This window comes from Dendroctonus ponderosae, unplaced genomic scaffold (assembly GCF_020466585.1).
Source record: "Dendroctonus ponderosae isolate FM_Combo_2020 unplaced genomic scaffold, Dpon_F_20191213v2 Dpon_F_20191213_2, whole genome shotgun sequence".
In the NCBI taxonomy this organism is placed as follows: domain Eukaryota; kingdom Metazoa; phylum Arthropoda; class Insecta; order Coleoptera; family Curculionidae; genus Dendroctonus; species Dendroctonus ponderosae.
The window spans coordinates 1,878,770-1,889,897 of record NW_026018165.1 but is presented as its reverse complement, the minus strand read 5'-3'; the positions used below and the strand labels follow the sequence as shown (position 1 = coordinate 1,889,897).

The window sequence follows — 11,128 nt, the reverse complement described above, 5'->3', positions numbered from 1 at the left end:
GTAATAATATCCTGTCGCTATACCTAAATAAATTTAGTCGGTTAGTTGAGATTTTATATATTCACAGTGATAAATCAAGTGGTTGGACCCCGATTTCCTTTGAACGTAAAATATGCGCTTTTGGAAAACACAAATGCATTTTTCCGGATTGGAATACTGATGGTAATTCTACGTAAAATAGAAAGCCATGCAAGGCTAAACGATATTAAATAATTTTAGCCAGGATTAAATAAAGTTCAAACACCGCTGCAAAAAGCTTAAAATATACATAATATTTTTGGCAATTGAGAGAATGTTATACATGACGCAATTAATTAGTCAGTCAGAAGGAAATACGAAGAGGAAATGTTTGAGTGATTCTCGTTGGGTTTAGAGAAACCCCAAGAATTTCTTGTTTGATTATTAATACACGCAACTAATAGGTAAGATTATTCCATCATAATGAATCAAACCCGATCTACTCTAGATCAATTATTTTATTATTAGTAATCAGGGGTGATTGAGTGGACTAAGAGGGATGCCAATGCCCATTTTCGAAAGCATGAAAACAATGAGATTTCGAACAAGAGAATAATTGTAGAGGAAAGGCGATAACATCCCATCGTGTCAGGATGCAGTTGATGGAAATTTGACATTTTCTGCTTAGTCAAGCAAACCTTATTCCCACTCTTTTCGCTTTGATTAATGCGACTTTCGACAACGTCCGTGGTTATCCGCGTTTAGTCTTATAAAATCTCAATAGTTAAGAGTATTTTAGGAAGAAAACCATTGGATAAACTTGGCACTTTTTGAGAACTCTAAGTCCTAGTAAAAACAAATACAATATTTTTTTCAGCTTAATTAAGCAACTCAGTCCAACAATTTTTTTACCTTATGTGATATTTAATATGAAGTTTCATATTAAATTAGCTGAAGTTCTTTGCTTTAATAGAACGATGCTATTTTACCATTTCTTATACGAAAATTCTGTAACGGCAATTTAAAATGACACAAAACATAGGAAATCAGAATATTAAAAATGTGTAGCAAGAACAGATTTTTTCCAAAAACACACCAAAAATTACACCAGTCTGACTCAATCTTTTGTCCAACAGACCTCAATCTTGGCCTGTCTTATGGGGCACATATAAACTTACAAACATAAAATGGAACTTTGTACGTACTTTCCTGACTGTGTTTCAATTCCAAAATTAAAATCAAATCCTGGGTTCTTCAGTCATTTATTTATTGTTCATTTATCAATTTAAAAAAACGTTTCGGTGTTTTCCACCATCATCAGTTTTAATGTGTAGCGTTGTTGCTACTTTACAACTTGGCATGTATTTCTACATGAAATACATGCCAAGGCATGCCAAGGCGTAAACTAAGCAAGGGCATGCCAAGGCATGCCAACGTCTACTGAAATACATGCCAAGGCGTAAAGTAGCAACAACGCTACACATTAAAACTGATGATGGTGGAAAACACCGAAACGTTTTTTTAAATTGATAAATGAACAGTAAATAAATGACTGAAGAACCCAGGATTTGATTTTAATTTTGGATAAAATGGAACGACAAAAATTTACACTTGTCAACAAAAAAAAACACGTTTGTTGCCTTTCATAATAAAAAAACGATTTATCTTAATAAACAATAAAGTTTGGATCGAACAAAAATCTGGATTAGAAATTCCGTAGTAATTAATTGAGAAATAAACTACTGTTTTGATTGGGATTTGTTTCAGGAAATTTTATTCGGCCTTTGAGTCAAGGACAGTGAGCATTTTATAAATGCCAGAATCGTGGGAAACTTTAATGCATTTCGACCGATTGTGCCAATTTAAAGTGGGGTCTGAATGCATTAGCTAAGTGGCTAGGTTTCCCGACTTGAAGAGTATGACATTAGCACTAATTGAATAAATTGGCAAAACTTGCGAAAAACAAACATGTCTTATCAAAAAAGGTAGACATTTGCGGTAATTGCTTCAATTGCTTCAGTTTTTATATCCTTTATCCGTCGTGGAAAATGGTTTTCTGTTAACTTTTCGCATCTTCAGAGGTTAGACATTTTTTACGACGGCCTAAAGGACTGAAAAAGTAACGAGTTTCAAACGTGGTCAGGTGAACATTTACAAGTTCGATTTAAAAATTAGAAAGAAAATCTCAACATACGTAAGATAACTATTTTCAGGAAATTGGCTCTCAATTCAAAGCGTTTTGAAGTTACTTGCAAATCTGAATGCAAATTGATAATTGCAGGGAAAAATACTTTTTAGTACTGTTCATTAAAATTTTGGAGGACACAAAAAGAAAATGATTATAAAATGGCTTGCTTACAAAAATATTTGCTAAAAACATTTGCTGTGCTGCAAACATCACTTTTCAGTAGACTGGAAGTTAAACGAAAATCTCCAATTTTTGAAGGAAACGCTAAAGAAATTCATTAGATTAATTTTAGCAGATTAATACTGCAAACATACACAATTTTTGTCATTGAAATACAATCATATTTGCAGAATGTTCAATATTTATTAGCTAATTCGATTCCAGTTACTACCAATAATTGAATGTATTGTCAAGTACAACAAAAACTATTGTAATTGTTGATAATCCGGAAAATTTAATAAAAGATTCAATTGCGTACTTGTCAGATTTCATTAAGTTATTTTGATTATTTGACTGCTAGTTTAACATTTGATAGAAATTTACATATGTGACCATCAATTGACCTGATTTTTTTTATGTTTGTTTGTTAGAGTGTGCTTATTCCACTTATAAATTATATAAACTTAGCCGAAGCAGATTTATTGCTGATAAATGTTAATCCGGAATTAAACCTTCAACTTCTACAGAGTGTTCCGTAAATATGTTAAAAGATTTTAACAGCGTGTTCTTCTAGTCATTTTAGAAGGGGGTCTTCCTACGATTTTTTAAAATTTGAGGTCTCATTGTTGAAATATTTGATTAACAAAATGGCGGAAAATATTTAGTTTTTGTTGTTTATCTTTAAACCGGTTAAACATAGAAACTTCAATGTGGAACCTCTACTTTTGTTTTGTTCAGAACTTTTTTGTGTGCACTTAAACTTTTATCAACATAATTTTTTTAATTGCTACAAGTTATTTACCAACTTCTTTATCTCTTATTATATTTGCCCTCAAAAAAAAGTAAAATCGTTTTTTTTTGTCGTTCTTAGAATGTGTAAGTAATTAAGTGACTTTTTTATTTAATAACGTTCGGATACAAACACGAGTTTAATAAATAGAGGAGACTGTCAAATATCATTTAGTTTTCATTGTCAAAAAGTTTATAGCGGCTGCTGACACTTTTCAAGTAAAGTAACTTTAGTTGGCTGGTTGGTTTATTTAAGTAACAAAAAACATTTTTTTAGTTCAGCAATACTCGATTACTTAATTGTAAAAGTTGAGGTTTCTTTTCTATGATTAAATTCAGTGTTATTTCAATTCGTTACTTCAATTGCACACTAAATTTAACAAATTCCAGCCGATCACCTTGTATAGGGCAAATGAAAACCTTAGCTGAATTGTTTGAGTTTATACAGGGATATTAAAAAATCATCTTTTTATGTGAGACGTTTGTTTATCTGGTTCTGAAGCTTTAATTAGCACACCCTCAATTCCCATCTTCCCTTATTTCCATAAGCAATCTGATTTCGTATAAAACTCATTAAATCCAGATAACGCAAATTCAGTTTAAGTGAATATTGCGGGTATATTGCTTCCAAATCAGTAAATTCAATAAAAAAAATTGCCGACTTGTTTCATTAGCAGAATTTATTAAAATAATCAGTATAGATAAAATGAAGAAATTACTATATAAATAATATAAAGGCCCATATCTGCAAAAAAACTGAAAACTTGCAAAATATTTAATCATTAAATAGTTCAAGAAATTAAATCAATGCACCAATTCCATCCTGCCTGATTACTTTCATTGAAAATTGGTCCATTTAAACACATTTTCCGCATTAATTTGTTCGGATGATTTCTCTATTTTCCCTGTCAACAAGTAGAGGCGTAATACTAGGCAAGTGACAAAATAATTCATTACAAATTGTTTCAGTTTTATGTAAATATCACTGCCAGGCAATGTTTCTGACAACTTATAAATTCAGCTTATTATGAGGATCCTCCTTTTGATATATGCATAAGCTCAGTCTTATGGAGCATTAAGCAGTTTCCGACTTCTCTGCATCTAACCAACTATTTCAATTTTCTTTGCAATAAACGTCTAATTTGGTTAAAATGTGGCTAGTTAAATTATATTTAATGTCCAACCAAGTCGAATATAAGTTTTAGTAGATAGTTTGAAAGCGAATTTTCCTGCCATTCCATGTATGCAAATTAATTTAATTTTCGTCTTTTTATCAAAATAGGCTCGTAAATTATAGTTTCTGGTCGCTTGGTCGTTAAAGTTAACAACAAGAAATAAAACAGCAGCCTTATTTCATAATGATCTTAAAAATGCTCAAATTCCACAATAAAGAAAAAAATTATATTATATTTTGAAACTCTCAGTTTAATTTCTATTTGGCATTTTCATCTTTAGTATTATGAAAATACTCAACAGCTAAAAATTTTACAGCAATTTGATAATTAATAGAAAATATTAATTCGATTTATTTCCATTCGAGATTAATAAAATATTTAAAACTTTAATAGCAACCAGCAACTCATAAAACACATATTCGATGGTGATTTGACAAGAACCGAAAACTTTAATAGACAATTATTGTGTTTGAATAAATGCCAATTACGATATCTGGTTTCCGAGTACGCAATCGAAAATTAATTAAAACATGAAAAGTTAAAATTTATTCATGTTGTTGAGAGCGACATTGTCGATAAATCATCATAATTTTAAATAAATAAATCATTAACCTGACTAAGTTCGCTTATCAGCGTGACTTATTTCTGCGTGCAACGCAATTCCTATTCGATATTCTCAACGAGTTTCTTTCAGTTATTCCGGTTAGATAAATCCGCCAATTAACAATTATTTTCAACTAAAAATCTCCAGGATAAATTTGATATAAAAATCTCAAATGACAATAAATTGATGAAAAAATGATTGAAATCTAGATTGAAGTAACTCTTATTAGCATGCAAACTATGTCAAGAGGTCTTTGTCATCATTAATGAGTCCAGACTCAATCACCTCAAAGGCAGTCTAAATGCATACAAAGTGACTATTTGCCCTTAGTAAGGGTTTCGTTACTTCCCAATAAGTCCTTGTAACTGTTTTATTTATTTAACGCAAGGTCAGCCATAATTTTAGAGCTTAGTAAAAGTCCTCGTCGACATGGAGGAACTAAAAGCCCTCAATAAAATAGGTTTATCATATTTAAATGGGCTCAATCTGTATTTGAGAAGTGAGGAAAAATTATTCGCAGTAATTCAACATCAAGGACGTGAGCGAAATGTACGAGCGAATGTGCAAATATATTAATATATCTCAACATCCTTCAACGATTACAAATTGCTGCGAATTATACGTTTTACTTTGCGGAACATTTATTATTTTTTATGCTCAAATGAAGTGAACATTTGTGAATATATTAGAGGTGTGATTAACGGTTATTGTTCTGGAACGAACAGGTTACAATGTTGCAGTTCCACTTTGGTATTAGGTTCCAAAATGCGGTTCTAAAAGTAACATGTTCCTTTTTAAATTTTTCATTAAAAATTCACAATGATGTTGATGGTAGAAATAGTGATGATAATTAATGATTTAGTTTATTAAAAAAATAATTCTTAGCATTGGTAAACTAAAAATAATATATTCTAAGAACAAAAACAAAATATGGGTCAGTAACTGAATTAACATTTAAGAATACTCTTTATATGAATGCTTTTTGCTAAGTCTAGTTCTTCGCTGGTTTATGATCGCACCCGCTTTGAAAAATAAGCTCTCGCATGAAACAGAAGTACTGATATATCTGTGTTGTGTTTTTTGGTATGAAGCCAGTTTGTCAAAATCTTGAAAAATTTAAAAATAATTTTCATGTCTATCTTTCAAATATTAAATAATCCGAGATACTTTACATGTAAAATCTATGACTAATTTGATGATAATAGGACGAACTGCGAGCGAAATGTAAGAGTGATTGCTACAGAACTGGTTAGAGGAGCTTAGAAAAACATATTACAAACGAACCAATAAATACTCTTCGCAAGATTATTTGGCTTAAAACCGCAGAATTAACGTTGGAAAGGATAAATATTTAATTGTGTATTAGTCTTATAATGAATACGACGAGGCGGATGAAATCTTAGGTACTTCAAAAAAATCTGAAACGACAAATTTTCACTCCTTGTAAAAACGAGATTAGACTGTCAGTCATAATAAAAAAACGATTTTATTTAAAACTAATGCAATTTTTTTAATAGCCAAACGACCTGAAAAAATTCGTAAAAGCTAAATGATTTCTGATGGTATCTGAAGACTACATAAGTAACAGCTTTAGTTTTACTTAAAACGCTCATCTGTTGTTTCATAAAGAAAAAAAATTAATTAAATACGTTTCCAGATTTTCAACTGAAAAACGATTTCTTATTTGAAAAACTAAACGAATCAAACGCCAAAAATCCATAAACAACTAAATGTTTTTTTTTATTTATTGTACTTTTATCAGATTAATCATCATGTTACTTACACACTCAAGTAAATCGAAGTTTTCTAGGTAAATTAGGTAAATTTATACAATATTTTTTATTTTAAAGAAAATTTTCTTCCATGGCATATTGTCAGTCCCGCTCCTGCTACTCTACTAACGAACATTCATTTAAAGAACTTGCGGCTGTATACACTAATTTTTTAAAGAAAAGTTTCTTTATTAGTTCAAATCATCAAAAATTTAATAATTTAGAATAAAAGGCTTGTTAAAATTTCGGAAACATTGACTTCAATCATAAAATCGCTTTCTTATGTTTAAATTGCAACTTATGCTAAATTATTCCATATAATTTTGCCTATAAGTAAATTGTCCCTACACGTGCAAGAGGGTAAACTTGGAAATGTCTCATAGATGTTCTTCTTACAATTTTCATCGATAAAAAATAATAATAATTAGCAATTGAAACTGCGAAATAAAATATTTGAAATTCCGGTTGCTTCAATTGTAGGCTAAATGTATGGGAATGCGAAAGGCATTCTTGCAACTATATTTTGGCGAAATGACGATATTAATTAAAAGAGTGTTAGTTGTAACTGTTTGAAATTGAGTTCCCCACGATCTTGTGTTATTTAAATAAAGCTCTTGTTAGTACTATAAATGCCCCACCTTTTCCAACTGAAAGTTAAAAACATTGTATTTTTGTATCAGACTGTGAAGGCTTTTACGGCCGGTCAAATCACATTTAGAAATGTTTTTCGCCCGAAAAATGTTTCTTGCTGAAAAATGCCGTATTCTTGAGCTTTTTAATTATTTTACTTCAAATTTCAAAAAAATAACTGAAACAAACATATCAAATGGAGTTTACTGAAAATTCAGAATTGAAAAGTCTAAAGTATTGTTTAATAGTGTTGTATTGAAACGCTTAGAAATAAAGTGTGTTTCTGATCTAATAAAATATGCCAGATTTTGAAAAATATTTTCAAATTGTAGTGAAAAGCAGAAAAGATAACGTACTGCACTCAGACCGCATGAATATTGAAAGTTGTTATATTCAATTGTGGGCAATTTGCAAAATTTGTGGACAATTAAAAAATATATACATTTCTATATATATACATACAATTCTTTTAAAGCCTTAGTAAACTATCATGGGTAATAAGAGGAGATTAACATTTTTTCCGTAAATATCTTGGAATCCGTAAATAGATCATATATTGGCAATAAACAGTAATAAGACATGGACAGACACAATGGAAATTGCACATATTTAAATTATGAAAATAGTCCTAAATTGTTGCTTTGCTGTTAGAACAGGTCTGGTCTTGCTGTTCTATTCATGGAAAAGTGTTTGTAGTTGAAAAACTCGAATGTAAATTGTTTGATAAAAAATGGCACTTATTTCCATTTCTCCATCCTGCAACGGCTTTCCGAAAAAGCTGCGAAAATTCAAGTGGCTTTTGAATAAAATTAGTTGAAAGCAATCTCCATTATCGCCAACAGATCTCAATACTTGCCCAAATTGATAAAAATGTGAATAAAATAACTGCAAGATATATGCCAGATTGGAAAATTACCTTTGAAAAAGAGTTGGTGTTTAAAAGGTGGGTAACGGCATTTAGGCTGAGAATTTGGAATACTCCTCGCCCACGTCGCTCTGGATATTAAGTAAAATCTTCAGGGAGACGTTTGACATACTGCATTACAAGTGATTAATTTAGTAACCCTGATGAACAAGGGAAACCGACCATTTTGCCTTAGGAAATTTCCAATTAACTGACTAATCATCACCAGCGGCAGATAGGTTTGCATCATAATTACACAGGCTTTAATTCCGAAAGATCGGAAGCCAGATATGCAATGTACGCTTGTGGCTATGTTTGTGTCTCAGGTTAGTTCCAACTTAAGCAGGACATGAACTGATGAAATAATTTAATCATGGCTAGATTATTAAATAAAAAAAATTATGTATGTAAATCGTTTTATGGCTGGTTTTTATGGTAAACCATCACTTGATTTTCGTGGTTTTGTAGGATGGTAAAATCATTCCGCTTCAAATCTTTTATTTAAAACAATGAATTTGCCTCAAAATTTTTGTGTTTTTAGAGGGCGGAATTTCCTTACGTTTTCTATAGCAAAAAATCTTTTTTTGTTCACAATAAAGAACATTCCTTTATGCATCTTCCATTTTGATACAAATCTCATGAATAATTATAAAATAAAACCAATAATTTGGAGCGATATATTGATGATGTGTTTTCAATTTTTATGTATGTAAATCGTTTTATGGCTGGTTTTTATGGTAAACCATCACTTGATTTTCGTAGTTTTGTAGGATGGTAAAATCATTCCGCTTCAAATCTTTTGTTTTTTTAGAGGACGGAATTTCCTTACGTCTGCTATAGCAAAAAATCATTTTTCTTTCACAATAAAGAACATTCCTTTATTCATTTTCCATTTTGATACAAATCTCATGAATAATTATAAAATGAAACCAATAATTTGGAGCGATATATTGATGATGTGTTTTCAATTTTTAGTTATGATAAGGTTTCAGTTTACTAATTAAAAAAACCACTCAATTAAATAAATTTAAAAAAATCTCTTCTACGATTAAGCACGTTGATAAACTCAATAAATAAAAATTGCTTGTTGTTGAAATTGGTCTTTTGAGTTTACGCTTAATCTGTGGCATTTAACCCAACTTAAGAATCAAATGGAAATAACGGATCATCTATAAACAACTTAGATTAAGCGGTATGATTTTACATAAGAAGCTAAAAATTTTTGAAAAAATATTTAAACTGCAGATTCATCACAGGGCACGCTGGTTCAATCAATAAAGCCGGTATGGAAAAATTTTAAAAAATGTTCGGTTTTTTAAGGAATTGTTTAATTTTGAAATCATTGCTTCTAATTTTAAGTTGCGAACTCTTCTCAGTCCAAAACAAATTAAACAATATTAATGGCTGCTAATTAAAATCGGTTTTTAGCCCATAAGATACTTATGAAAGCACACCGGAAGTTTTAATATTAATTAGGCACGAGCTTTTCAACTGTAATTCTCCAACGGTTGTAGCCAATTTATTGGCGCTGAATAACGTCAGTTAAAACCCTTAATAAATCGACAAAAAAACTTTTTAGTAGAAAAGGTGGATCCGATTAACCCTTTTGCAAGTTATTGAACAACGATAATAACTCATAATTTTATGAATAAGCCACCGTCTGTCAGTATTCAAATACTTATTTATTAAATAAACATGGTAGGCTAAAGTTTAATTGCTATTTTAACTTACCTTAATTATTTTTGATTTATCTGGTAACAATTAAGCGTCAAACGTTAAGTACGCCGATCAGTCCCGTTCAGGCAGAGCAAATAATATGAGCAAAAGCAAATAAAAAAAATGCTGTTGAGATTTTGAACCATTATAACTAGTATTTTCCTACAAAGCATAAAACATATGCTTTTCAACAACGGTTTCAAATGAGCGTTCATACTTCACTTTTCTACACTCTGTGCCATTCAAATCATTTCCATTTACACATTCAAGTTTTAGCAAATTTACACATATCTGCTCTATGAATTTCGTATGATGCAGCGCAATGATATTCCACTAATCCCCTTTGGGGCTATTCGGAAATTTCTACTTCACACCAATAGATAATTTCTATTTCTATTAATTATAGGAATAATCTCCATCATATAACCGTACAGGGCTCCTCAATTTGAACGTATCGTTAATTGAAATGTATTGCATAGCAATAAGGGCGGTCACAGTAATAGTATCTGCTTTTGATTAATACACTTATTATCCAAAATACATGATAAGCTAATGCAAATTTTGACCGCAGTATTATTTCGTTCATGATGCGGCATAGGTGGATTGATGATCTCAATTACAAGATTGTGTATTAGTATTTACTGGGCCTCCTGTGGAAGGAAAACGAAAGTAATTTTGCGATGAATGGAATGGAGATAAGTGACAAACAGTTATTTTTAATTGCTCGTGCTGCCTAAACAAGCATATAATTTATAGATAAGTTCTATATTGTTGAGGCGGATTCATTTTTTACAAACTTCTTTTTGGGTATTTCGCCTCAAAAATTTTTGTGCAAATTTCGTCTATGCAAATTGCAATACATTACAATTTGCACAGACGAATTATCAGAGCGAATTTTCATATATTGTATTATCCTACTATTGTTACACAATTTATTAACATACTCTTTTTTAGGTTCATTTAGGTTCTTTTGATAACGATAGCAGAAAATAGCTATCGAAATGTCAAGGTAATTTTTCAAATTAATTTCTCTACTAATTGGAATTTCCTCTTACAGCTTGAGCCTAAGTGTGTCGCAGGATACCCTCTAGGTGATAGTTCTTGATTACTTTTTGATAAATAATTCGTTCTTATTGCAAAATAGGAGCACTATTTATCAATCTGTAATAAAAGACGTGAGGAAATTCTGTCTTTTTTAAAGACAAACATTTTTGAGGCGAAATACCCAAAAAG

The 11,128-nt window shown here is 30.6% G+C and overlaps 1 protein-coding gene across 2 annotated transcripts in view; it reads left to right on the top strand.

Annotated features, from left to right (window-relative positions):
- LOC109536953 (neuropeptide CCHamide-1 receptor) overlaps positions 1 to 11,128 on the top strand; it is a gene marked incomplete in the record, with an annotated part of 72,704 nt that overhangs the window by 37,693 nt on the left and 23,883 nt on the right.